This window comes from Sander lucioperca, chromosome 18 (assembly GCF_008315115.2).
Source record: "Sander lucioperca isolate FBNREF2018 chromosome 18, SLUC_FBN_1.2, whole genome shotgun sequence".
NCBI classification, from domain to species: Eukaryota; Metazoa; Chordata; class Actinopteri; order Perciformes; family Percidae; genus Sander; species Sander lucioperca.
In genome coordinates, this window is record NC_050190.1 from 12,890,520 (window position 1) to 12,916,426 (window position 25,907).

Sequence of the window (25,907 nt, forward strand, 5' to 3'; positions counted from 1 at the left end):
GTGACAACAGAGAGCAAGAATACAAATTGTTTGAGTATCACAAAAAACTGTAGTGATAGTTGAGGAGCTAAATGATAACAGAGAAGATTGTTCATGTTCATTTTCTTCGGCCCTAATCTCCCCATGCTTCGGTTGGCAGTTGAGTTAGGAGCTGAAAGTAGAACACTAATGATGTACATTTAACACATGACCTGCACAGACATGCCAGCTCCTCTGTTTGACTTCAGAACATATCATGAAAAATTTACATTCCAAATCACCTCAATCAATACTCCTATTAAGCCCTAATCAATTGACCATTAACAAGCTGTTTCTCAGAAAATCGCCTGCCAAAGATGGTCTCCAAGTAGCTATGTAGAGCAAAGCACACGTACTGTAAAACCATCAAGTCATTTATGAGGCACAAATCTGAAGCCAAGCTCAATATACGTCTTAGAAAAGAGCATTATGGCATACCTATTCAATTTGATTGCTAAAGGTCATCACATCAATTTTCTCTCTCTCACAAACATGTCAATCTTGACATGAATATTTAATGACCTTGAGAAAAGGTCTGAAACGGGTGGCATCCTGTTATTGCCCCACAAACTTTCTGAAGTCACGTACTTTAAGTAGCATGTACAACACTTTCTAGTTCAGTGAGGTGCATAAATAATGTCAAATGTTGAATAACGTCCCTATAATAAAAATGTGAACTAAGTAGCTCCTTGACAATACTTCTCCATAAAGAAGAACAGGAAGTCAGAAAGTAATCGGTTTGAGTTTAAAAATCACAATTTATTTTTTTTTGTCACCAAATAAGTGTGGGTGAAGTACTTTCGTCATGTCATGTTAAGCTTTACAAAAATTTTTACAAAAATTAGGGTGGGCTATTGCAATTTTTCTATTGGCTGAAGGTAGGGTGACCTTTTTGGGAGAGCAAAGAAGGTTCTTTCAGCCTAACAAAACCTGCAGCATCAGCAGCGTCTGAATCCAGAAACACTCTACGGCCTCTAAATAGCCACAAGAAGGCTAATACCATACACACAATGCCTCTAATTTCCATATAGAAGACACACAGTGAACAGAGATGGTTTTATCCTTGAATGCACTCTTCCACTGTCTGGGCTCTAGATGTGTGAGTGAAGAGATAAACGAGGTGGAAGGAGGATTTAAATGTCCCAAAGATTTGGGCTGTTTAATTGAAACCTCCCCTGGGACACCGCAGCGGGAATCAGAGGGCGGGAAGGCTGTCCCGGGAGCCACCGCTGGGGATCCTCATAGGTGAATCCATTCCCTCATCGCCTCTCAATTGCAGATGATGAATAGTGTGACATCAGCATCCCGCAGGGTAACAGGCGTGTGCCACTGTCCCCTGGAAAATCCGAGCAGTGTGTGGCCTTTATGTCAGAGATGGGAGTGGGGTCCTGCTCTGATAAATAATTAATCAAAACATTAAAAGCAGCAAAGCAAAAGCTTTTTTGACAGGCCAATTGGAGCGCCTTTCTTACAGTATAAATAGGAAGGCAGAAAGTCTGTTTCAGGGATGTGCACACTTTCCTATCTATGGCCTTGTAAGAGCCATGTTGTATAGTTCAGTTTTTGTATTTTATTCCCATTGCAAAAGTAAATAGTTTTATGACATTTAAAATATGTAATACATAGGTGTGCTTAGCAGTCTGCAACGTGGCAGAGCATGCAAACTGTAGCAGTGTGCAGTCTTTCTCTCACAGAAATAGACAGCGGTCAAGCTCGCCGTCCGCCACTCGCATCCCCGTGGTCAAATCAGCTGCCGCTAAAGTTGGAGTCAGACACCGGCAGAGCAGAGCAAAGTCTCGGTGACCAGAGCATACGTAGTAACGTTACTCACAAAACAATGTCTGATTATTTAAATAAAATGAGCTGGTTCGACCATGGAGATGCAAGAAATATGCACTAGTCCACACAGGACCTTCTTTCTGTGTTTACTTTCTTGGTCTCGCCCCAGACACATCCGACCAATAAGAGGAGTGAACATTCTTGTGTGATTTGTAATGACGCATTTTGGTACGCTTGGATTTTTTCAGGTGTGAAACGAAACCGAACCAAGGGGAAATCGGTCCAAGTTTACAAACTCATCAACTGATTCGGACCAGAGTAAACAAACTATAGGTGTGAAAAGACTCATGCTCCACTAGTCTGTCCTGCTATTGGACAATTATGAGTTGGTTTCCTTAGATGGTGTTAGTGCAAGTTAAGTTTCAACAGAGCAGGATGTGGAGCAGCAGATTGTAGACTGTATTTTTGGTTATAGGAAAGTCAATTTCAGCACAGGGTTAGTTTTTTGATAATCCAGCATTGCATATGGATCCTTCTTTGTTTCATCTTCATCATATCCATGTAATAACCCGTTTTTCACTCTCTACGAGCCTTGTCATCATTGAATAGTCTTGCATGTTGAAGTTGGACATGGTGGTCTACATGAGTTAGAACTATTTACATCCTGCAAGCAGCCACTACAGGCCTCACTGGAAACTGCTCACACACATCTTGCTGGTGAAAGAAAATATTATGGGGCACTACAACAATCAACTTGCATTATGGGAATTGTAGGATCCAGTGTTTCTGGATCCATATTTCAGAATGTCAGAATATCTCTGCCTCTGCTGTATCAATTTTGACCTCTCTTTTTATAATCTCTACCACAAGTCCTGCAGCTTTATAGAAGGGAAATACAAAATTGCTGGAGGTACACCTTTGTTTATCTTAAAGTCATATCTAGGGCTGTCAAACGATAAAAAAAATTTAAATTAATTAATTAAATTAATCGCTGAATTTCTGTAGTTAATCGCGATTAATCGCATATTTTATCACATGATTAAAATTCTATTATTTTGCATTTCAGAACTGTATTTAAGTACATATAAACAATGGAAAGCAATTCTTACCAGTGTATCTTGATTGGGAATCAAATGAATGCAAGGAAAGTTACTTTATGAACTTTACTTTAAGATTTGTATGTGTTATTATTTATTTACTGTAAACAAAAGAAAAATGTATGAATCTGTCATTATTGCACAATTCCTCCAAGTACCTAACTAAAAAACTAAAAATCCCTATCCTTACCAGAGTCAATATAGTGTGCAGTAACTCCTAAATAATTTTGATTACTCACTGACGTCCTGTGATCACCGGTTAATGAGACCGCGTTTGCAGCACCTTGCAGCAGTTCCAGTTGGGCTGCTTTCTCCGTGTCGTACAGGCTGTGTATGCGTGAAACTACTGTCCCCCTCGACGGCAATGAGACGGGTCAGAACATGCCAACCGTAGTACTTCTTTAAGACCCGAGTCTTCTACGATGCTGACAGGTCTGCAGTTAGTTGCCAACCGTTTCGCAAGAGCTGTAGTCATTTTTTTGGATTTGGTTTCATTCACAGGTCGGCAAGTAGCACTCTCCAAAATACTCCTTTGCCTGAGTGGGTAGCATGCTAGAGGGTAGCATCAACCTGAGTCACGTTAGCTCGTAGGTGGTAGCTCAATCTTGACGTGCTTCGGTGATATTTTAATTTGGCTTTACTCAATGTGCATATGGCTTTCAACTTGTCTACGAGCTGCCCGGGAGTTTTGGAAAATAAAAAGCACCATTGAGAACTGTGTTGCTGCGGTCTTTCTCCATCATGCCTGCAGCCTGCAGCAGGAGGAAGTATGGCAGCTTGATGATAAGTAAAGGTGGGGCAAAGGGTCAAAATAGTAGCCTGTTATGTACGACGCGAAGCCGAGTGAAGTGTAAAATAAATTAATAAATGCCGGCTTGCGATTAAAAAAAATGAACGCGTTATGTTCGGCCCTTAATCGCATTGCGATTAACAAGTTAATGCTGACAGCCCTAGTCATATCTTTAATATGGACAATGGACCCATCACATGTGAGACGGTGATCAGGGGCCTCATTTATAAACGTGGCGTACGCACAAAAGACGATGTACGCCGCTCTCTATGCAAGAATTAGAATTTATAAAAAGCAAACTTGACGGGAAATGTGCGGTCCTCCACGGACACTCTGACCCAAGCGTAAAGGCGAAATGAGAAACGGCGACACCGATGGCAGATGGATGAAACATGTGAAACTAAGACCATTGTGTAAAATAAATCGAAATATTGCCTCTCATTGATGATATGAAGAACTCACAAAGCCATTCTTACAATTAATATCCTACACAATGATCCATCTGTGGTGAAAAATGTACAAAATAAAACAAGATACTATCGTAAATTCAAATGAAGATATATTAGCAAAAAAAACTCAAATGTTCTGTAATTATATTGGCTTGTTATGGAATTTATTCTCATGAATAATACGATAAACAGGACAAATAATGTTTACACTGATGCCGTTTTTGATGCCTCTGTCTGGCAGAGCACATCGTTTTAATATGGTCATACAGTATCATAGTGTTTATTTTTGGAGCGTTTTATTTTTTATTTAAATGTTTGTTTTATTGTAGGTCTAAAGCATGTTTTAACCAATGTGAAAGGTGCAATAGAACGTTTTACTAATTACATGCTCCTTGCACAGAACTATTTGTCATTTACAATTAAATTAATTCTGACACCTTTAGTTTTTTAGATACAATCAAATTGATGGGTATAAAAAAGGCATGCCAATGGCTGGTTTTGCAATGTTGGAAGATGTGGCAAATGTAGACAGACAGCAAGAAGACTTGCTGGCAAACGAGGATGAGTGGCCTCAGAGCCGGTTCAGACAGATCTCTGTGCTGTTTTGGGTCCAGCGTTACAGAGGAGCACTCAGAGAAACCACGCTGTGCCTGTCCAACTTCAAGAGGGGTCAGCTCCGGCCAGTGATGCTGGGTAACGCGTTACTCTAATCTGACCACTTTTTTCAGTAATGAGTAATCTAACGTGTTACTATTTCCAAACCAGTAATCAGATTAAAGTTACTTATCGAAGTCACTGTGCGTTACTATTTTTGTCATTTTCCTTAGTAAAAATATATATTGTTTTTACTTTCTTCTTGCATCTCGGGGAGTGAAGTCACGCATGCAACGACACATTTTCAGCATGTGGACAGGTCACGTTTTCAGCATGTGGACAGGTCACGTGTACCACGCAGCGACACAAACAAACAACAATGGAGGGAGGAGAGAGATGCGCGTTTTCTAGCTGGAAATACAGTCACTATTTTGAGCTTGTGTCAGCTAAAGATGGCAATATTAAGGTTCGTTGTACACTCTGTGCTGGTGGCGACAAAGTGCTATCTAGCTACAAAAACACTACGTCAAATTTGAAGAAACATTTGGAGTCGCAGCACTGCAGTCAAACTTACAGAGCAAGTCCCACCAGGTGGTGCGAAGCAGAGAGCAGGAGGTCCCCCACCACCCAAACAACAAAAGCTGGACTTCGGTGCAAAACCAGTAAGTGGGGGAGAGTTGAAGAAGTTGGTCGGGCAGTATGTTGTAGAGGAAATGCTGCCCTTAAACACGGTTGACTCGCCTTTGTTTCGTGCGATAATAAACAAGATCCCTACTACTGGCAATGCCGAGCTGCCTTACAGTAAACCGGTTGTCATTTTTATGTTGAGGCTGTGGGGGTGTTGTCAGCAGCTGCTGAATGTAACTAATAAAGTAACTTGTAATCTAATTTAGTTACTTTTAAAATCAAGTAATCTGTAAAGTAACTAAGTTACTTTTTCAAAGTAACTGTGGCAACACTGGCTCCGGCGTCCCATGGCAAAAACACTTTCTCGGGGTCGCGTTTTTTTGCATCAACTTTAATATCGGACCATTTCTTTTTAATTTGGGCCATGGTCCGACCTCGGAGACTGTGGCATTAACTGCGTCTGCAACATGTTGTCACTCTGCAGCTTTTTTGGCATTAGTAATGCCCACACTGTGCCCTCCAAACATATTTTACTCTATTCCACCTCTCTAACAAGAAATACAACTTCACATTGAGTGAAAGTCCTTTGCTTTGCTTTCCTCTCTAATCATGTCGGTATGAATGAATATTAATTTGGGGCGTTTCACTGACTATTTAAGGGAAACTATGGGCGTGACATGAAGCCGCCAAAGCTGCGCCACATTTAGAGTCGAATGTGATTTATAAAGGGAAACCGGCGTAGGACGTGCGTGAGCACGTTTTTATAAATCTGAATATTTCTGTGCGTACTCACATCCTAGGTCTCGTTCATGCGCCACTTCTGACTCAAATTTGCCGCACAGTTTTATAAATGAGGCCCCAGGAGATGATAGTCGGCTAAGCTCACATTTATGATCATTTACAAATAATGAGAATGAGGTTCATCTCCCATACAGGGAGTGGACAATATAACAGGAACACCTTACAATACCATTCATACAAACTAACTATCCCTGCAATAAATTAAAGACGATGATCTTTTTTTTTTTTTTTTTTTATTAATTGCTTTAATTTGTAAAGTGAATATTTTTCCAAGTACTACATGGAATTTTGGCCTTGACGGTAAGAAGAAATTTTTTTTTTTTTTTAAATCCGATCACTGAGACCACTGTATTATCTGATCGTCTGTGCTGCCCATCCCTCCTATAATAGAGCACTGAACCATGCGACATGTGAGTGATGGCTTTTGTCAAATCAATGAGATGTGAACAAGTGCTGTGATAATGTTGTTAGCGGCATCATTTTCTCTTGTTCTTGGTTGAGCTGGTGATTGATAGGAGGTGGTAGCCATTTTGTCCAAGGTCAAGACCCGAAGAGTGTTAGCCATAAACTTGCTGTGCAGTGTGTGTCCTTGAGAGTGCACCACAAGAAAATAGCAAGAATGACTATCGAGCTGTTGGGATCGCTGACACATCAGTTTTAAAAAAGGGACCTTGGAGCTAGTAGATTTTTCATTTCTAAAGAATATCTCTGGGATGAGTGGGTAGACCTACCGTCCAGATCCATGTTCATTAAATGCTGATAAAATGGCACTTAGCTTTGATTCACAGTTGATGCAGTGTGCATCACTGTGAGAGGCACAAAAAACGTACAGCATCCGTTTGATGAAAAGAAGCCTCTAACACTTCAGCTCTTTCATGGCGAGCTAATGTGGTTATAATTAGTCTTACAGGTGTCGGAAGCAGATAATTGCAGAGTGCTGAAGTTGAACAGTTTAAATTTACCTTTATACAAATCCCTGCAGTTATGTCTGGTAATATCTTTATGAGAGATCTTACCAATGGAGTCTGGAAACACACAAGCTTTAAATGAATTCAGCTAACAAAAACACATAATAGCCCTTAATTTCTTATTGTTACTTTCTACTTGGCTCAGGGTGGTGCGATTATGCGGGTGTTAAACTCCTGTCACTCTTACTTCACGCTAAACTCACTAGTGTATACTCGTTTGGATTTTTAATTAGCTAAACTGAGAATATTAATTAGATGAGAAAATACTATTTCTTTTTGTTTAACAGATTAGAGATGCTTACTCGATTCTTAATTAGCTGCTGAAGTTAAGCTGTATGCACTTGTTTGTGTGAAGCCCAGTTTGTTCCAAAGCTAATACCCAGTATGCAAATGTTGTTGAATACAGCAGCCCAGGGTAATTCAACGAGAGACCAAAAACAAATGAACCAGTCTGGATTTAGTTCCTTTGATCAACAGAGTAGTAAAGCATGGCGGTCATTTTCAAAGAGAAAGTTTGACAAATCATTACTGGAGCATCAGGAAATCAGGGACTTGTTTTCCACAGGGGAATCTTGGTTTAAGCTATTATAACCACAACAACAGATTTCTGGGACTTCTAGTGAGCTGTGACGGGTGCAATGCTGTTACCACACTATGGTAAATCAAACAGGATTTATTCAAAATTCCATTATTGAAACTATTTGTTTAAATTTAGAAGAAAATTGAAAGTGGTTCGCCTTCAGTAACATATAACCTTTAAACAGTATTTTTTATCTGTTATCCATTTTCTTTTATTGGATTAATGTGTATGTATTGTAAGATATATTTGATTGTTTGCATTATGCCTTCCGCAGGAAAACAACTAGGATACATAACATAGATACACAATACAGAGTGCGTTATTGTGATTAGCAACTTATGGAATTTAGCAAGTATTGCTTCCATTATTGGCAGAATGAGATAGAGCTCACTGTAATGAATCACTAAAAAAGATGCAGGGTGGAAAATTACATCTTCACTTCTGCTCTTAACCATCTGGTGGCACTCTTCCAGCTTTTAAAGACCCAGGAGTGTGCTACATGTGCAGTCCCATAATGGGACTAAAAGCTGCTGCGCCCACTGAACAAAGGCTTTTGTGACGGAGATCACATTCACTTTATCCTCACAGTAACATAATCAGATAAAGCATCTGCGTGCAGTACAGTTCCTGTTCTGTTATTCTGAAACCCCTCTCACCAAGTTCAGATGCAACCAATTCAAAGAACGCATCATCTGTGACAACCATATCATGATTAATGAGATGCATCATCTAATGATTATATCGGTGATTGAGACCAACTCTGTAAGTGACATTTCTGAATTACAATTCATTAAGTATCATTTTCATTATTGTCAAATCTTTGTCAACTATTGACAAAGATATTACAACCATACTGAATTTCACTCACATAATCTCTCTTTTTTTGGGATGATCAATAGAATGTAATAATATAATCTTTTCTCATATGGTTTGTGCTAATTCTCTGTAGGTTTACAAGTTTTATTGATAAGACATCTGTGGTCAGAAAATATCAGTTACTACTGGTACAAATGCATAAAATTACACAATATTCACACAGGGTGTAGAATGCAAGATTAACACAATATAATTCACCGCACTACAAATTATCCAAATTGAAGCAACATTTTGCCACTAGAGTTAATGCAGCCCTTATGGCAGCTGTCCTTTGTGTGACATGATGATGTAGCAGCAGTAAGTCGCACCGTTTGCTAATGTCTTCCACAGAATCAGAATGCCCCTCATTATGAGAGGACTTTAGCCAAGCCCCTCTTCTCTCTGAGTGGCAGCGACCCCCTCTATCTACGCCCACTGTTTTGACTGTCAGCAGCCCCTCCTCTCCTCCTCAGCCCTAATGAGCCGTCTCCTGGGGCAGGGCTTTACCCCCGCTAGGGGTAAAGAGGCCATCATGTTGCTCATCTAAAGACGACACATAGCCATGACTTCCCCCTAATTGTGTGCCTGTGTTGGCTCATTTGTTTTCGTCGTTAAAAATTCACTCCCATATTTTCCCCTCCCCACTGATAGACCGGCTGTAAGCAATTTAGGGGCGCAGATCATTTCTACTGGCTTGGGAGGGTTTTTGAGGCCTCTCTCTCTGATGTATAGAAACACCCACAGACAGACTTGCAAAGTATAATGAAAATATTAAACACAAACATTCTTCATCTCTCTCTCCACAGACACAGACACACACACACACACACACACACACACACACACACACACACACACACACACACGAAACCCCTTGGGACTGGTTGCGTCTGTGGTGAATTTCAAAGTAGTAAACATCAAACCCACACTGACTGCGACCTGTAGGAGAGGAGACCTTTAGGTGGCACATTAAATAATGATGCAGTAAAGTTATGCAGATTGTTTATTGACCGGCTTCAGAGAAGAAATGGGAGTTAGGAAAAAAAAAACATCACCCGTCAACTCCATTCCTAGTGTAATTAGTTTGATTTCTGAATACTGTTTAAATGTACTTTCTCTTCCTGACAGTTAGGTTGTAATTCCAGAAATAAACAAGCAAGGCGGCGTATTTTTAAAATTATTTTCTCAATTGCTTAAGTGCTTCTCTGGAGTAATGCTTCAGTTTGCACAGAACGGATCCCATGAATGTATACACAATTAGTTTGTAATACCTCAATCAACCACAATTACTGCCGATTCAATATAAACATGGCCTTCCCCTCTGTCACTTGACTTGGCTATGACATTTGCCAGGTGGCGTTTGCCTTCACCATGCTTAGGCTATTATGAGTCTAATGACCTCGAAGCATCCTGTTTATCTGACTGAAAACAATATTAGGACCCAACAATGTTGCACCTTATTACAGAACCTATAGTTAGTAGGCCTGCATTTTGCGCAGATCTTGATTTAAATGTTTTTTCTTGCATTTTTTATTTCGATTTAAATCCCTATATACAGAAACATGGCTTATTATTGGACAGATCCGCTGGATACATTTTAAAAGCACATGTTCAGGTATAACAGCAAAAATAAGCATCAGAGACAATGGGATTATCCTCTAAATGTGGTATTTTTCAAGTCATAAGGCTGAATCTGCAGATTATTTTCTCGATAAATCGATTACCTTATTTATGTTTTTTTAAAACATTGAAAACACAGAACGAGTCCAGTGTGACATCTTCAAATGTCTTGTTTCGTACAATCAGCAGTCCAAAACACACTTCGTAATATTTCATACCACATTGGCAACAAGATATCAACACTGTACTGTATATGCTAGCTGCTGAATACTTCTACTTTCTTTAGTTCATTGACTGTATATCTGAAAGCATTGCAAATATTAAATGTTAGATTTAAGAAGCCATATGCTGTCATAGATGTTTTCACACATGGACTTAACATGGAAATGTGTATTCATGGATCATTATGTCACCATCTACCCAGTTTTGAAAGAGTTATGACTGCATTATTAACTTCATCCACTCAGGACGTTAACTGATCTTAGACATAGCTATGCTTTCTTTCTTCTGTCCGATTGTCAGAGCTTTATCTCTTCAATTGAAGGGGTAATTAATAACCAATTTGTAAATATTAGATTATCCAACATTTGCAAAGCCGTAGGAAAACCATGGGCAGTGGGACATGAAGGATATGAGATGTAAAAATGAGAAGCTGGAAAAAAAAAAAAAATCACTGAGGAAAAAAGATGATGATCTGTCTGAACTGAGTAATCAGCTGATGAACAGATGGATGGATGTGTTTGCATGTGTTGTACGCTGAGATCTCTAATGGAGCAAAAAAGTACAAAAGACTACAATTGATGACATCATACTCAGTGCTTTGTTTTCTATTTATGCAAGGACATATAACTACTAATGAAAGCAGGGTTGCATGGTTAATGAGGACATTACCTTTTTCGTGTCCATAATTATGTTGACAAAAACTGTTAAATTAATCTTAAATTGCATTTCGAGTACATGAACATGAGGCTCCAGGAGTCGGACAGATAATGATGTCAGCTTCCTGTGAAAGACACATCCTACTGTCAAACAGTGCTGAGATGTGAATTAATCATATAGTGTTTAATCAAGGGAGAGAGGCTCTATTGTTTTACAGTGTGACTACCTGCTTCAGAGAGCAGAGATGTGGAGGAGGGAAGAGGGTTTAGAAGGTATAAGGGCAAGCAGAAACACATAACATGACTCATACAGCGCACAATGTAAACAGAGGAAGGAAAAAAAAAAATAAGCCAAGACTGTGACTTTAACATTTTCATGTTAAAGTCACATTCCACCATGTAATTTGCAGTCATTGTGAAATCTCAGATCTACCATTAGGGATGCTAGATAATATCACAGAGCAAATCCTATTTGCAAAAAAAGATTTCCACTGTGCAGGCTCACTGTGTGATACCTTAAATAGATAAATTGTTAAAATCTAATAAAAATCACTAGAACACACAGGTGAGTCACCTAAATCAGATACAGGGCTGTTACTGGCGCCTGATCTGGTCTCCAGTTACTGGCACCGCCTGGGTGTTGTCGCCAGCATTACACAATGTTGTGGCTTGTTCTGACCTTCTGTTCATCCAGCCAGTGCAGCATGAGTGCATTGCTTGGAATGTGTCCAAGCTAGGCAGCACCATGTGGTTAATCCCAATGCAACTACAGCGCCGAGGATACCCACAAGGTTGGCACAGTATAATAGCATGACAGAGACATAGCCTGGGTACCAAATTCCGTACGATGTTGCCGCTTAATCCCAGAGAGCTGCAACAATATATATATATATATATATATATATATATATATATATATATATATATATATATATATATATATATATAGAGAGAGAGAGAGAGAGAGAGAGAGAGAGAGAGAGAGAGAGAGAGAGAGAGAGAGAGAGAGAGAGAGAGAGAGAGAGAGAGAAAGACAGTGATACAGTGTTTTTGCCTTAGGTGAGACACCTGTTACTGTCTCGACATGACCGAGAAAATAGAGATCAGAGAAGATGCTCTGGAGAATGGGCTTCTGCTTTGTGTGTACGTAGCTAAGCTACTGTTGCTGACACAGTTGTTCATAACCCCTTTATTCAGGCTTTTGGTATTGCGCATACACATAAGACAGTCATGCAAATGCATGTGAGCATGCTTGTATGATCACACACACACACACACTCCTCCAGCAAGTACACCTACAACACCACAGATGATCATAAGCTTGGGCAGAGGTCCTTTTCACATCTCTTGCGTAAATCAATAGCCTTAAAAAGAGCAGACAGAATACTCCTCATTTTCCCTCCTATCCTTTTCATTTATACAAGTGTTTCTGTGGATGTGAGCTACTTTAAATAACAGAAAAACAAAACCCTGCTTGACACACACCCAACAACTTGGGAGTGAGTAAATCAATGCTGGCAGCCATGCAGAGAGTGAACGCACATTAAATAGCGGCAGTGTCAGTTTACCTCCATGTTTATGTAAGACAATCCCTCTGACAAAACGTACTGATATCTTCCAAACTGAGTGCAAAGTACATGCAGAGAAAATTTAATTAGTGCCTGTTTTCAAGCGTTGTCAATGCATGAATGATTGTTGTGATGGGCATATGTGTCCATACCTACAGGGGATACGCTGTAAAAGAAACACTGGAGAAGAGAGAAAGAGAGAGAAAGCATGTTTGTGTGTGAGTGCATGTAGGTGGAGGGGATTAGCCTGATTGGCATGCAGGTGGAGTACTGCTTTCTCTGAATGCAGCAATATTTGCAGCAAGCCTCTGACAAGCAGATGCCACTCAATCATGTGAGCCCCATTCAAACCCTTTCCTCAAGGCACAGATGGTGCAGGACTGAACGATTCCACCGTTATCCTTCCGAAATCAACATAAACGCATAACATGAAAACAGTATTTCATTTAATAAAGAAGACAGCTCACATCCAGCTTAGTTAAACAGTAAACTGCTTTAGCTGAAGTCGATAATGTTACGAAATAGAAAGCAAATGACGTTTGTTTGTCTTTTCAGCAATTCATGCTAACATGACAGCTTACACTGCAATACACTAAGCACCAGCAGCTGATCTTTGTGCTGCTGTTGCGTTGTGCCTCCAGGGCAGGTTTTGGAGAGGTACCTTCCATTCCCACCCTGTTCTCACACTCAATATGGTGACACAGAATGTGTCAGACAGAGTCAGGCTCCGCTATCAAGCCAGATAATTGTGTGGCCTCATGGAGAGCAAACACATGGAGTTTAAACTTGCCTTCAGCACTGTCAAAACCAAAATGACAGAAAAGCAGAGAAGAGTGAAGACACTGAATTTGCTGCCTTAAGGGAATGATAACCTTTCTTAACAGGTCCCTTGTTGAAAAGTATTTGAGGGATTTTGGAAGCAGTGCATGCGTTTTAATAATGTAGGACACAGCGAGAAGATTTGGTGGACGAAATCACCTCTGTTTTGACAATCAAGGATGTATTCTTTATGGTGCTGAGGTCTGTAATGCGTTTCAGTAATCTGATAACAGCCATTTCACAGTGACTTATGTTAAAAGATTTGTTTTATCTTAAATGATCTCACATTTGAGTGTAAACCAATTCTAGTGACTTGATTCTATCAGGTTTTTTCACCAAACTGTGTAGATTGCTAACTGACACCTCTCCAGTCGATATGACAGAATCTAACACCTTTAGATGTCCTTTAATCCAGTTTATCATTATCACTCTTTTCGCCTTTCTTTCACTCATTTCCTTTCTCATCTGTGCCCAGACCATGAAGTGACACCTGACCCTGTTGGTCCCCGAGGTTAACGCAAAGCCTAATGACTTAGAAAACTGACAGTACAATTTCTACCCGTAAAGCAGAGGGAAGGGGGAGGGAAGTAATTGAAATTTCTGAAACTGAACACGATCAGCAAAATAGAGGAAAAGGAATTAAACAGCCTTTTACAGACATCTTGATGGAAACTCCCTGTTGCATTGTAAACAACCAGCTGTAACACAGTATTTAACAAAGAACCAAGAGTAATAGAAGAGGCTATGGGAGCCTTGGTCAAAATCAATGCATTGTAAGCCAGCTGTCTGCTTTACTGGTCAGTATAGCTCGCAAACAACCAGTACAAAGCTGTAGATCATTTGATTTTAAGACATAGCTTTAATTAGTTTTTTCAAGGCTTTTAAGGTGGCATTACAGTTAACTGACAGTATAGCTAAGGAATGAAGGAATAGTGCTTTATCTAACTGACTGCATTGAATTGATGAACACTGAAATTGAGGCATCCAGTTCAAAGGTATCAATGTTTTCCAGCCCTACTTTATTTTCTGATATTGTTTTGCGATTTCTACACCATTTCAAATGAAATATTTCTTGATGGGAAAGGATTCAGTGTCAGTCAGTCATGGAGTAACTGCTTTAGTTTATAGTCCTGCCAGCATTTCGGATCCGGAGGGGCTCGCAGTAACATGCTGACACCATTTTATCCATTTAGTTGAAAATGAGAGGAGAGTGCCTCTGCAGTTTTATGATCTTATCCCACTTGGCAAGATTTCTGTCGCTCCTGGTATGTCTAACGCCCAAGGCATGGAAAATAGAAAATATGCTCTTGTGCTCTCCCTCTCTCCGTCTCTGTATGTGTTACAGTTACAAACACCCACACACAAAAATATTTGTCTGCACACTAAAATATTTGTGCGTGGGTGTTTGTAACCCCTGTGCCTGCCCTCTGCTTAAAAAAACAGCAAAGCTTCTGTACTGCTGTACCTGTCATCTCCAAGCCTTTCAGCTACACGGTTTACCTCTTCCTGGTATTCCTCCTTCCTGGACTCAATGGTCCACTATGTGCAGAGTGAGTCAGCAGATCAGAGGAGAAGGCATGCTTCAGGTTGAGTGCTGGCTGTGTTTAGAGTCAGAGCTAAACCTTGGCTCCCTGATGATTGACCTGTAAAGAGGAGATGACAATCAGAGACACATAGCACCTACAGCAGTAGGCTACAGACTGATGCAGAACATACTGAAGCCATTTTCCCCTCATGTACCACCGTGACTCCAGTGGTATTTGAAAATATTCCTGCATAAGTCACTCCAAAGGTAACAGAATTTTTACATATGACAAGTGTAGCTACATAGCAACAAAACAATATTGCTTATAGCGTTACACCAACTTTGAAGACATTTCTATGACCCTTCAAGTTGTAGTCAGTGAGTTAGGTTGTTTCTAGAGGCAGCTTTGCAGGCGGGCCTCTGGGACCTCATCTCCCAGAGTTCCTTTCGAAAACGAACGGTGTCGAATGTATGACGTTGGTAGATTGGCAGCTCTCGTCTGCGCGATGCCTTCACATGCTCCAGTCCACATTGATAGCAATTTAGTCTAAGATGAGCTAAGAGCCAATACATCCTTGAAGATGAGAACCGTGTCGGGACATGTGCAGCAATGGAGAGGATAGAGCCGGGGAGGCAGCAGCAAGCTAACGTGGCTAATGGTGCTAACACAGTCAACAGTGCTAATGCAGCTAGCGGGATTACTCACTGAGGCTATCAGGGAGGTGCGATGTTTTCCGCAGTGAAGCCGGTGAGTTGCTGCTGTTGCAGGCGGAGATGAGAGCCCAGCTGCTCTGAAGCTTTACGGGTGGCTTACAGCCTGGCTATCATTTCCTGAATGTTTGTCCCGAAAAGTGACTCGGTGGAGAGAGGGGGGTTCATTACAGGGAGGACAGACTGAGCCAGAGGTGTCTGTGTCCCACCTGAGCTGCACACATTGACCAGCAAAGGTTGACACATGATCTCAGCCAAATAGGAACTTAGACAATTAACTACAACTTTAACATGGTGAAAATGAAACAAAATAAGTATTTACCTTTGTTAGAAAACATAAAATTATTACAAGTCATATTTGAAAAGATTAAAAAACACTACCTTTACAGATATTTAAATCCAGCATGTATGCAAGTTTTAGTTGTTATAGGGGTTTGGTGGAGAACGATAGCCAGGATTGCCGGCTGTTATAATCCCTCCAGTTAACTGAATATGTGCCTGCCTCTGGTTTTTACTGTAAAGATGCACATCTGGAACCCCCCTGGGTTCTTCTTTACCATTACACATATAACAACCGCCATGCAAATAGCAAATTTATTCATAGCATTAAACAAAAGGCCTCCAAAAGCTTCAAATAAACCATATAGCCATAGGGTTGCAGGGTAAAAGATAGTGCTAAAAAATTGCAGAGAGACAAAGAGGAGCAACACCAAAAGACTATCTGTGATTACATGTCATAACACACCATGCTGAAGACTGCGGGTGTCCTGCCAGAGCGTAAATCACTGCCTGTGCTCCCTTGGGCTTTTCAATGGGTGACAGCTCCAGACCTCGTCTCACCTACTCCACACAACTCCCCTTCTAAAACACACAGTGGCCAAAATATACACAGTCTGCATAATAAATACAGAGGCAGGATGACAGTAACTGTAATCTCATATCTGTGCTGGCAGTTAATCAAAACCTCCTGCATATAATCATCACACTGGAGGAGAGTTGGATTTTTAAGGTGAACATATTAAAATCTATTCTGGGTTTCTCACTTGCAGAAATAAGACACTCACAAGGACAAAAGTAAAATAAACTCATTACGGATAATTTAATGAGTTGATTAAATATTGTTTTCTCTTTTCACCCTGTGTGTTGAGCTCTCTGTTTTAGCTAAAGAGTGAGGCATCTCACGTCTGTTCAGTCTTTGTTGGGAGTCGCACATGCGCAGTACCTAGGTCAGCACTACAAGCCAGTCAGAAGCAAAGTATGAGGGCGTGCTACGCTAGCAGCTAGGCGAGCATTATAACGTGTGTTACAAAGACGTTTGTCACTTGGCACTTCAATAAATGAAGAGCTCTTCTTTGGATTTGGTCTTTCACACCATGCACAAACTGCATTGGTAATGCAATTTAGCATAGATCCTCTGCAAAAAGAATCACAGAAATGCTCATTTACGCAGGTATCATTACTTAAAAGTAATTTCTGGTAAATTATGCCTTTGATAGCCAGTGGTGGAATGTAACTAAGTACATTTACTTACTGTACTAAAGTACAAATTTGAGGTACTTGTACTTCACTTGAGTCTTTTCTTTTCATGATACTACTTCTACTCCGCTACTTTTCAGAGAGAAATATTGGACTTTTTACTCCACTACATTAATCTGACAGTTTTAGTTACTTTACAAATTAAGACTTTTGCACACAAAACACATGTAGTTTATAAAGTACGATGTTTTGTTACAAATGTAACTACCCAACAATATATAGCCCTACAATTACAGCTGCAATGATCAGACAATTAAACAGAACGTTTTGGACCATTTCCAGTTTCTAAAATGTGAGCATTTTTCTGCATCGAGTACTTTTACTTTTAATACTTTAAGTACATTTTCCTGATGATACTTACATACTTTTACTTAAGGAAAATTTTCAATGCAGGAGTTTTACTTGTAACAGAGTATATTTTCAGTGTGGTATTCACACTTTTACTTAAGTAAAAGATCTGAATACTTTTTCCACCACTGTTGATAGTAGATCATTATTTTAGTCCAAGAACAAAAACAGTTGGATGCTCTACTGGATAGTAACATTGTACTACTGCTGGAATACCCAAAGGTTTGATCCACTACACATGCTGAAGATTCAGTGAGAATAAATCATAGGGCAAAAATCATTTCTGCCTTAGTGGGTCAAATTAACTACATCAAAGACTATGGTGAAGATTTTCTATTTTCCGCAGTAAGACAAATGTACAGAATGCCATGAAACCCACGAGACAACAGGCTCTGAATCCCTACTTCGCCACAAACACAATAATCATTTAGTGCTGCGAGTGACAGTTCTGCTTTGTAACAGAAATGTATGTGCCCGTTTATCCTCCATCTGTGGTGGCATCTGTTTCATATTGTTCTCTCTCTCGGTTTGCCAGTGTTTGGCATCAACACATTTCAAATGTTATTTTTATCTGAACACAAAAGTCAGGGAGGTGGCCCATTTGCTGGGTTCTATCTGCCAATTTTAAATGACAAATTTTAATTATATTTATTAAAACTGGTAAAGTGAGGATGACAGTCAAATAGATTGCATCAACATTAAATGACTGACCTCTTACTCTCATTATTATGTGTGTGTCTCAGAAAAGAAAAGGGAGCTCTTCATCTGTGTCAGGTGGAAGTGCATATAAAAATCACTTGTGCTAAAAGCCAGGGTCAGTGTGAACCCCATGTCTTCCATGTTCCATCTTCCACAAGGTTGGGATCCTGTCAAGTTCAATGACCCTGGTCAAGAGTCAAGATTACAGTCACAGGGCACAATGTGTTTTGGATGGATGTCCATCTGTGAGCTGGCCACAAGGGTCATGGACACTTTAATTTGATAGCAACAGTGTGCTTCACTATGTGCAGCTATCATACTACTACTTGCCTTGGATTGCAGTGTGGTATGTCATGCTGTCATAAATCCAAGACATAAAACTGTCCAATCAAGACCAATCTACTGTGTAGAAGTGTTTATTTTCTCTTTTGCTTTTAAATGTCACTATAATTACATTTTAAATTAACATTTTATTTAAAAGCAACACTTTTTTATGGTGCACATATTTTTTGGGGGTAAAAGTAGCACATCATACCAAGGGCACTGTGTATTCAAACATAAAACCAAACTATCATTTTCTCTGATATGCTGGCAGCCCTTCACATACATTTTGCCTTTAAGCATGGTCCAGATTGAAGAGTAATGGAGCCTAAGAAATCAAAAGGGGTGCTAGCCATGCTAAAAGAATAAGAAGTGGGATTCACCACACACCATTTCACACATACTGGACCCAGAGCAACCAGAGAATGTCAGAGGTATGTGCTGTTCAGAAAAACCTATGCATTTATACAGGCTTAACCCTAATTCAATACAGAGGGGGGCGGTGCACTGGGCCAACCATGAAATTAACTATTTCTGAGACATATCATCTTAAAGAAACCAATGCAGCTCCACACACCTGTAAGGCTACAAATTCCAGTTGAGTTAAACCGCAGTGTAAACGTGCAGCGCATGGCAACAGTAAAGTATATATACTATGTTTGCTTTTTATTCCACCTGCTGACAATCCATCAGTGTGCACTGTAGAAATATTTATATAATCTAGATGTGTTATTTTCAGTATTAAAGAGGCAAGCACCCAATGCTAATGGAGGGTTACTTTGGCCACCCCAAAATGTCGAAATATTCCTTAAAAAGTGTAGTAACCCTATAGAAAGAATATGCTGTTGTACATTTTGCAGCAACACTGGAAACAAGCCTTTTTTTTATCATTTTCCCTCCCTTCATTTTTGGAGAGGGCCCATGCTGACTTGCTGGTAAAAATGAATTGTGACATGTTAAAAATGAGAGTGAGAAAAGGATGCAAGTTCTTTTTAAATCTGTGCTGTGGTTCAAACAAAGGCCACATCATTGCAAACTCAATAATGAATGCTCTGATTTAAATAGAACCACAGCACCAATTAACCAGAAAGTGTTCCTGTAAAACAGAGGAAGTAACAGGAATGAGCCGGGCTTAGCCATATCAGCGAAGCGTAACTGCTCAGCCTTCATCTCTTCTAGCTCTGGTGTGTGTTGGTATTGTAGAACTCAATGTCATTACACTGCAGACAGAGTAAAGAGATGTGAAGAGGCCAGCTTTAATATGCAAAGCTGTAAACCTATTTTATGGTGACTTTCATGAAGCTCTTGCTACGCTGTCATTCTTTATCTGCTTAGCAGCCGACAGAACACAGCTCCACCACGACCTCTGACCTCTCTCATATTTGCTATTTGCAACCTCTTCTTTGAATTTCAAGTCCAGCTGGAGTCCAGAAGTTGAAAGCTCAGTCTTTGAAGTTGGGCATAATTAACACATAACTCCATTTTCCTTTTTAACTAATCATGCAAACAGCTGCACCATGGTCATAGTCACACAGACTGGGCTGGCTTTACGAGCATTACGAAAAAAGCTACCCATTTATGTGACCATATCCCTGTGAATTTATAGACCCTGCTGCAATGATGTTATTGCTTACAAAAGGTGACTAATGAGCATGAGGTGAGAAGTGAAACTTGTCATTAGAGTGAAGAATATGAGAGGGGCAAGCTGAGAGGGTCAAGTCTTGTGTGAAAGGAAACAGGGATGATGATTGAAACTGCCAAGTAAAACTTGAGCTATGGGGTTGTGATTAAACTGAAAGGACAGACATTATGGCCCTCCCATCATTCAACACCTTGATTGCATGCCTGCCATGTCCCTGTCAGACTGACTGCTTCATCAAAGGTCTTTGTCTGGTTCGAGTACCCCATTTGGTCGTAGGACCTTCCCTGGAGACCACAGAGGATAGAAAAAACTGATGCTCAGTAAAAAATGTCCAAAATTTCTATATTTCTATGAGTAATTCCATAACTGTGTGAGCTAAGGTGCGGTACTTAGTGTGACTGAAGTCTTGATTTCTCCTCAGATGATACATTACTATGATATGATTAATGCAAACTGCTAATGCAGATTTTCAAGTAGTTCTTAAAGTGAACAAACTCATCACACAACTATGATTTAATAAAAACTGGAGCCCAAGTGTTTCATTAACATTATCAATTACAATATGTGTGCTATGCTACCAGTGTGGCTTTATAGATGGCAATGTCAGCCGGTTGGTCAGTCCACTACTTTGGCACTAACAAATGCAAAATATTGGATGGACTGCATACCTGCTAAACATCAGCATGTTCTCATTGTTAGCATGTTAGCAGGCTGATTTTTTTTAGTCCTATTATATTTATAGAAGAGAGACAACTCTACGGCCGATATCTCACTGGGCAACTCACACCAAAATAACCTAGACTGATAAAATAGCACTAAAAGGTATTTGGTAGGTATTTTTGATTTTGGGGCGAACTGTCCCTTTAAGCACTGTGTAAACACAACTATGTTTTGGATTCTGCACTCTGTAGCTTGAGAAGTTTATATTTCCAGAGGTTTCAAAATTATTTTGCTGTTGTTGATAAAAAGGTCTCCAAACTGTTTACCAGGCTGCACTCACCATTAAAGAGCAGGAGTACAAATGTTTTCCCACCTGAAGAGAACGGGGGTAAACTGATACAGAAATTACAGTTTTTGGTGAAGTATAAAATGGAGATTAGAAGCCCATTTTGAATTGAGTCAGGGAGCAAATTATGTCCAATCGCTTCTCTTAGTGCTTTCAATTCCGCTTCACAAATTGGTAAAGGGTTATGGGGTGCCTCATCAAAATGACAGAATAATTATGACAAGGGCTATTTTATTGGTATAAAAAAGATTCTGATTAAAGAGAGACCACAGAGGTGGACTCCTTGTGATTGTGATGTGTAGCAGTTCTTATATTTCATACTGCATTCTCTCAAAATAATAGACTAGATAACAGCTTGTTTGAACATTTAAAGAAAATGAGGGCATCATTTATTGTACACTTTTGGTCTACATCTTCATTCTCTTTATTGTCAGTGTTCATAAAGCTCAGACACCCCATTCTGGTCTCCACCCGGGAGGTCTGGCCCTCCCAGTGACCCCAGTGTACCCCGTCAGACTAAACAATGATGCCGGGTCACCTGCTCATGGCCCAAGACAGATGGCTGGCTTCTCTCTGCGGTCGCCACCATGGCCAAGGTCACCTCCCCTGCTCTCGGTGCACCTGCACCCCAACACTCCCATCATCATCTTTATTTCTGCTATACCTAGCACACGCCATTGCACAAATCCTTCCCCCTCCCATGTTAACAGAGGAGAAAATGAACCATTTAGATTCTGCTGGTGTGTGCCACACCATGCTGATGACAGCATCCCACCTGCAAAAAAATACTTGTGGTACAACAGTGCAAATACAAAGCCACCGTGATTAAAGAAAATGCCACCGGAAGACATTTTTCAAGAGTTGATCAGTTGATAGATCTATTTCTCTAAGTTATTACTGAAGAGCTATTCTGTTTTCACTAATCAAGATATGATGCAAGGCTGGCAAAAGATGACAACAGGATGGAAAAACAATGAAAACACACCAAAATAACGTTAAATTACGACAAATGCCTCCCTTGCATTAATCCGAATCAATGAGCACCTGAGTCATTCCACAAAATGCTCCACAGCAGACCACTGGAGATGGTGAGTAGTATTGACGAGAGGCTGTGATCCATGATACAGGCTACCTGTCACCATCACGGGAGTCCCTCCCTCACGCATTCAATACAGCAAACCATCAGATCAATGTCCACAGACACAGTCCTCCCCCCTGCAAAACTAATTATCCGAGCATTTTATACTGCCAAGTCCCCTCCACGCTTTGTTTATGCAGGCTGCAATTAGCGACAGGGTCAATAAAAAACTGGGGGAGGTAATGGTGAAGGAGGAACAATGGCAGAAGGTGAGAGGTGGAGTCTCAGGAAAGCTGCCACTGCATAAGCAGCACCAGCAGGCAGGAGGCATGGAGGCAGGGCTGAATGTGTAACAGAGCAGACTGTACACTGGGAATTTTTCATGACACGAACCAACACAAACTGTTCCTGTGAGTTTCTCACAAGTCGAGTCCGAGTGAGGTGCCAAAATACTCCGTTCTGTAGCTTCTATTATATCACTTCAGCATGCACAATTAAGTTGCTGTGAATATTTATGACTAGTTTAAAGACATCCTTCCCAGTCCCCCAGGTGTCACAATGTGGCTGTTATCAGAATTCAGAGGAGTCTCCTGCTCTCTCGATAGCCTGCTTGTCTACTGAGAGCTGTAAAATCCTGAGCTCCACTCTGCTTCTAAAGGTCTGGTTACATAGCAGAAAGCTACATTACAGCAGCAGCTCATTCTGCTATATGCCATCAATAATGCTGGATATGAACATAAGTGAAGTTTCTCAAAATGATAAGCTCTTTAACAGGTGGCGAGGATAAAATAATTGTTGATAGATTGATAGAGATTTGATACACATTTTTAATTGAAGGTTGTAAATTCTACCAAAGGAAATATCATGCAACACTTTGTCTCCCTATTTAGCATTTTTAAGCAGTATATACGCATCAAATAAATGGTTTATAACACTACAATCAAAGCAGTTATACTTGTTGATAAATACATGAAACACTTATATCTGCTTACAACTACATTATATAGTGTTAAACCATTTATTAATGTTTATATACGGCTAATTAGGGAGACTTAAGAGTAAAGTGATGACACATATAATACTGTAACACTAACATGAGTATAAGTTTTGCCTTCTGTGTGCATTTGTGAATGTGTGTTTAATGCATTTCTGCTTGAGTGCAACACAGCAGGAGGGAGAGAGCAAAAAAATTTCAAATTGGACTTTTTTTCTCCACAGGGATATAATGATTGTTTCTGTTCACGACAGGTCTAAGGCCTGCCATCTGTCAATAAATCTATTTCGAGTCCGTTTGAAAGCTCATCCATGTGGTTGAAATTCTGGAGGCAGATTAATGTAGGGAATACAGATCTGCGGCAATGTCACTCCAAATCCTGATTATTATGTTCATCTGATAATTCAAAGACAGTCAGTGAACACTGTAATGCTTTTGAATGGTGACACTAACTCTAGTGGCACAGCCCATAGATTTCCATGTTAACAGTAGAGCAGTCAGTGTTTAATTTTCCTCAAGGGAGTTGCCAAGCCGGGGCCACCAGCTTGTAAAACCGAAAGACCTACAGTACACATTGCATATCTTCGTGTGCAGTCTTATCTTTAATTAAATTAAAACCTTGATTTCCCTCAGCTGAGAGCTGATTTCCTCCTGGTACAATTACACTGGTCTAACGTGTGCACTGGGGTGTTTGGACACTGGCAGATGATCTATCCAGAGAGCATTGATCCCTGACCATTGTAGCCAAGAATATTACCATCAGATTGAAGCATACCAAACTCTGCAGTGCACAGTCACTCTGAAGAAGCTTAACTACCAATGATAAGGAGTTCCATCTATGACAATTAATAGTTTTAAATGTCATTAGAGTTAGTATTTGAAACTGCTGATGGCAAGTTCTGCTCCTTCTCTTTATGGAAATAATCAACATGCACCTACAAAATAACAAATAGCATGAATCTACACAATTAAGACAAAATAATGACATGTTTATCTTGTATATCTTATAAAATACAAAACTGATGTTTCAACTGAAAAAGACGAGTGATTTAATGCTTTTAAAATGAAAAAACATTTTTATCTGACTAATTGGCTTCAGAACTGGGGGAAGTGCCAAGTAATTACAGCACATATTATGAAGATGTAAAAAACAGATAGATAGATGCCAGTGATTATTGAGCAGGCTAAACATTGTTCACTGTAATCCTGGGGAGCAGCACAAAAGCATAGTTTAAAAATATTTGTTCTTTTCCAAAGACTGAAAAGAGCTTTTTACGCTGGTTTCTTTTGTAGGATGATCACAAGGGTATTAAAAGCTTGCTTTCTTCTAGTGAGTAAAAACAAATGGCTATATTGTTATACTAAATTTTAAAACTAAGCTTTGATTCCCCCCCCTTTCTTTAATTGTTTCCTTTCAAACATAGGGAGTAAACAGTGTGTGGCTAACTGACTAACTTCCACTGCCCTACAGGTATGCAGACAATTAGGAAAGCCTCTCTGTTTGGTATTATTCCCTCCAGCCATTCTACTGAAGGCAGGAGAGTGGTGGTGCCTTTTAATCAGCAGCGACGTAGGAAGCTCCCATGTGTGACCAAAGCCCCTGAGACAATCTAAAATGAGTCAAGAAAAACAAGTTGGCCCCATACTCCCTCACAATCTTTGCTTTCCTTCTCTCATTTCATAGCCTTTCTCCAACTGCTCTGTGGCATTAAGTTGGCAAATCTAGCCTCAGTATTATCTCCAGACAGCAGCCATGGAAGCGAGAGCCAAAGTGTGGAAAACAAGATCCTGACTCAAACACAACCTCGGAAAAGAGCCTTATCAAATGCCAGGTATGCCTCAGATGCCTCAAATAGGTTCCAAAACATAAAATAAACTGCCGTACAAGTGGTTTAGACATCTGTGAGCAACTATCTTCACCTCCATCTATTTATCCCTGCTGATTCACATACAGATCATAGGTGAAAGGCAGGTAAACAACCTGTGTACAGATCACTAGACCATCACAGGGACAACACATTCTATTTTCTTTCCCGCCTATAAGGTAAAGTGCTGTATTTTTTCACATTTGGTAAGGATTCACCCTCTCAAATTAGGTTCCCTAGAGCAAATAACAGTAATAGTCAGGGTTTCTTTCTATAATTTGAACAAAGGGTTCCCCAACATAAACAGTTTCCTGACATCCTCGGCACAGCAGAAGGCAGCGTCCTCCTCCCCTTATCTTAGAGGAAGACGCTCTTTGTTCTGAACACAGTGGTGAGAATCTTTGACAACATCAAAGAGTTGCAGAGCGTTTCTCCAACCGGAGTGCTAATGAAAGACGACCATCCTGCACGAGTGCGATTACAGCAGCTTCATTAAGGGGTGAACTGATATTGTGCGCTGAGCTCTGAAACGGCTGCCTTTGGGAGCTTGTCTCCTACTCAGAACTCACACTCACTGAAGATCAGGTCTGTCAGCGATGAGTGACTGGGTTAAATACTTTTGATCTTGTAAAAAAAACCAAGAGTGGTTTCTATTGTAAAATCTTAAGAAGATATGGCAAGAATCTTAAAAGATCATATGGGGCGACCTCTAGCTCACCCAGTAAAAGCGTGCGCCCCA

General features: G+C 40.1%; 1 protein-coding gene across 1 annotated transcript in view; it reads right to left on the bottom strand.

Annotated features, from left to right (window-relative positions):
* The window catches only part of c18h14orf180 (chromosome 18 C14orf180 homolog), a 122,609-nt gene extending 107,564 nt beyond the window's left edge, over positions 1-15,045 (bottom strand). Inside the window, exon 1 of the mRNA XM_035994625.1 lies at positions 14,944-15,045. The gene's annotated coding sequence lies outside the window, so the exon portion shown is untranslated. The remainder of the gene's footprint in view (positions 1-14,943) is intronic.
* Positions 15,046-25,907: the final 10,862 nt, after the last annotated feature.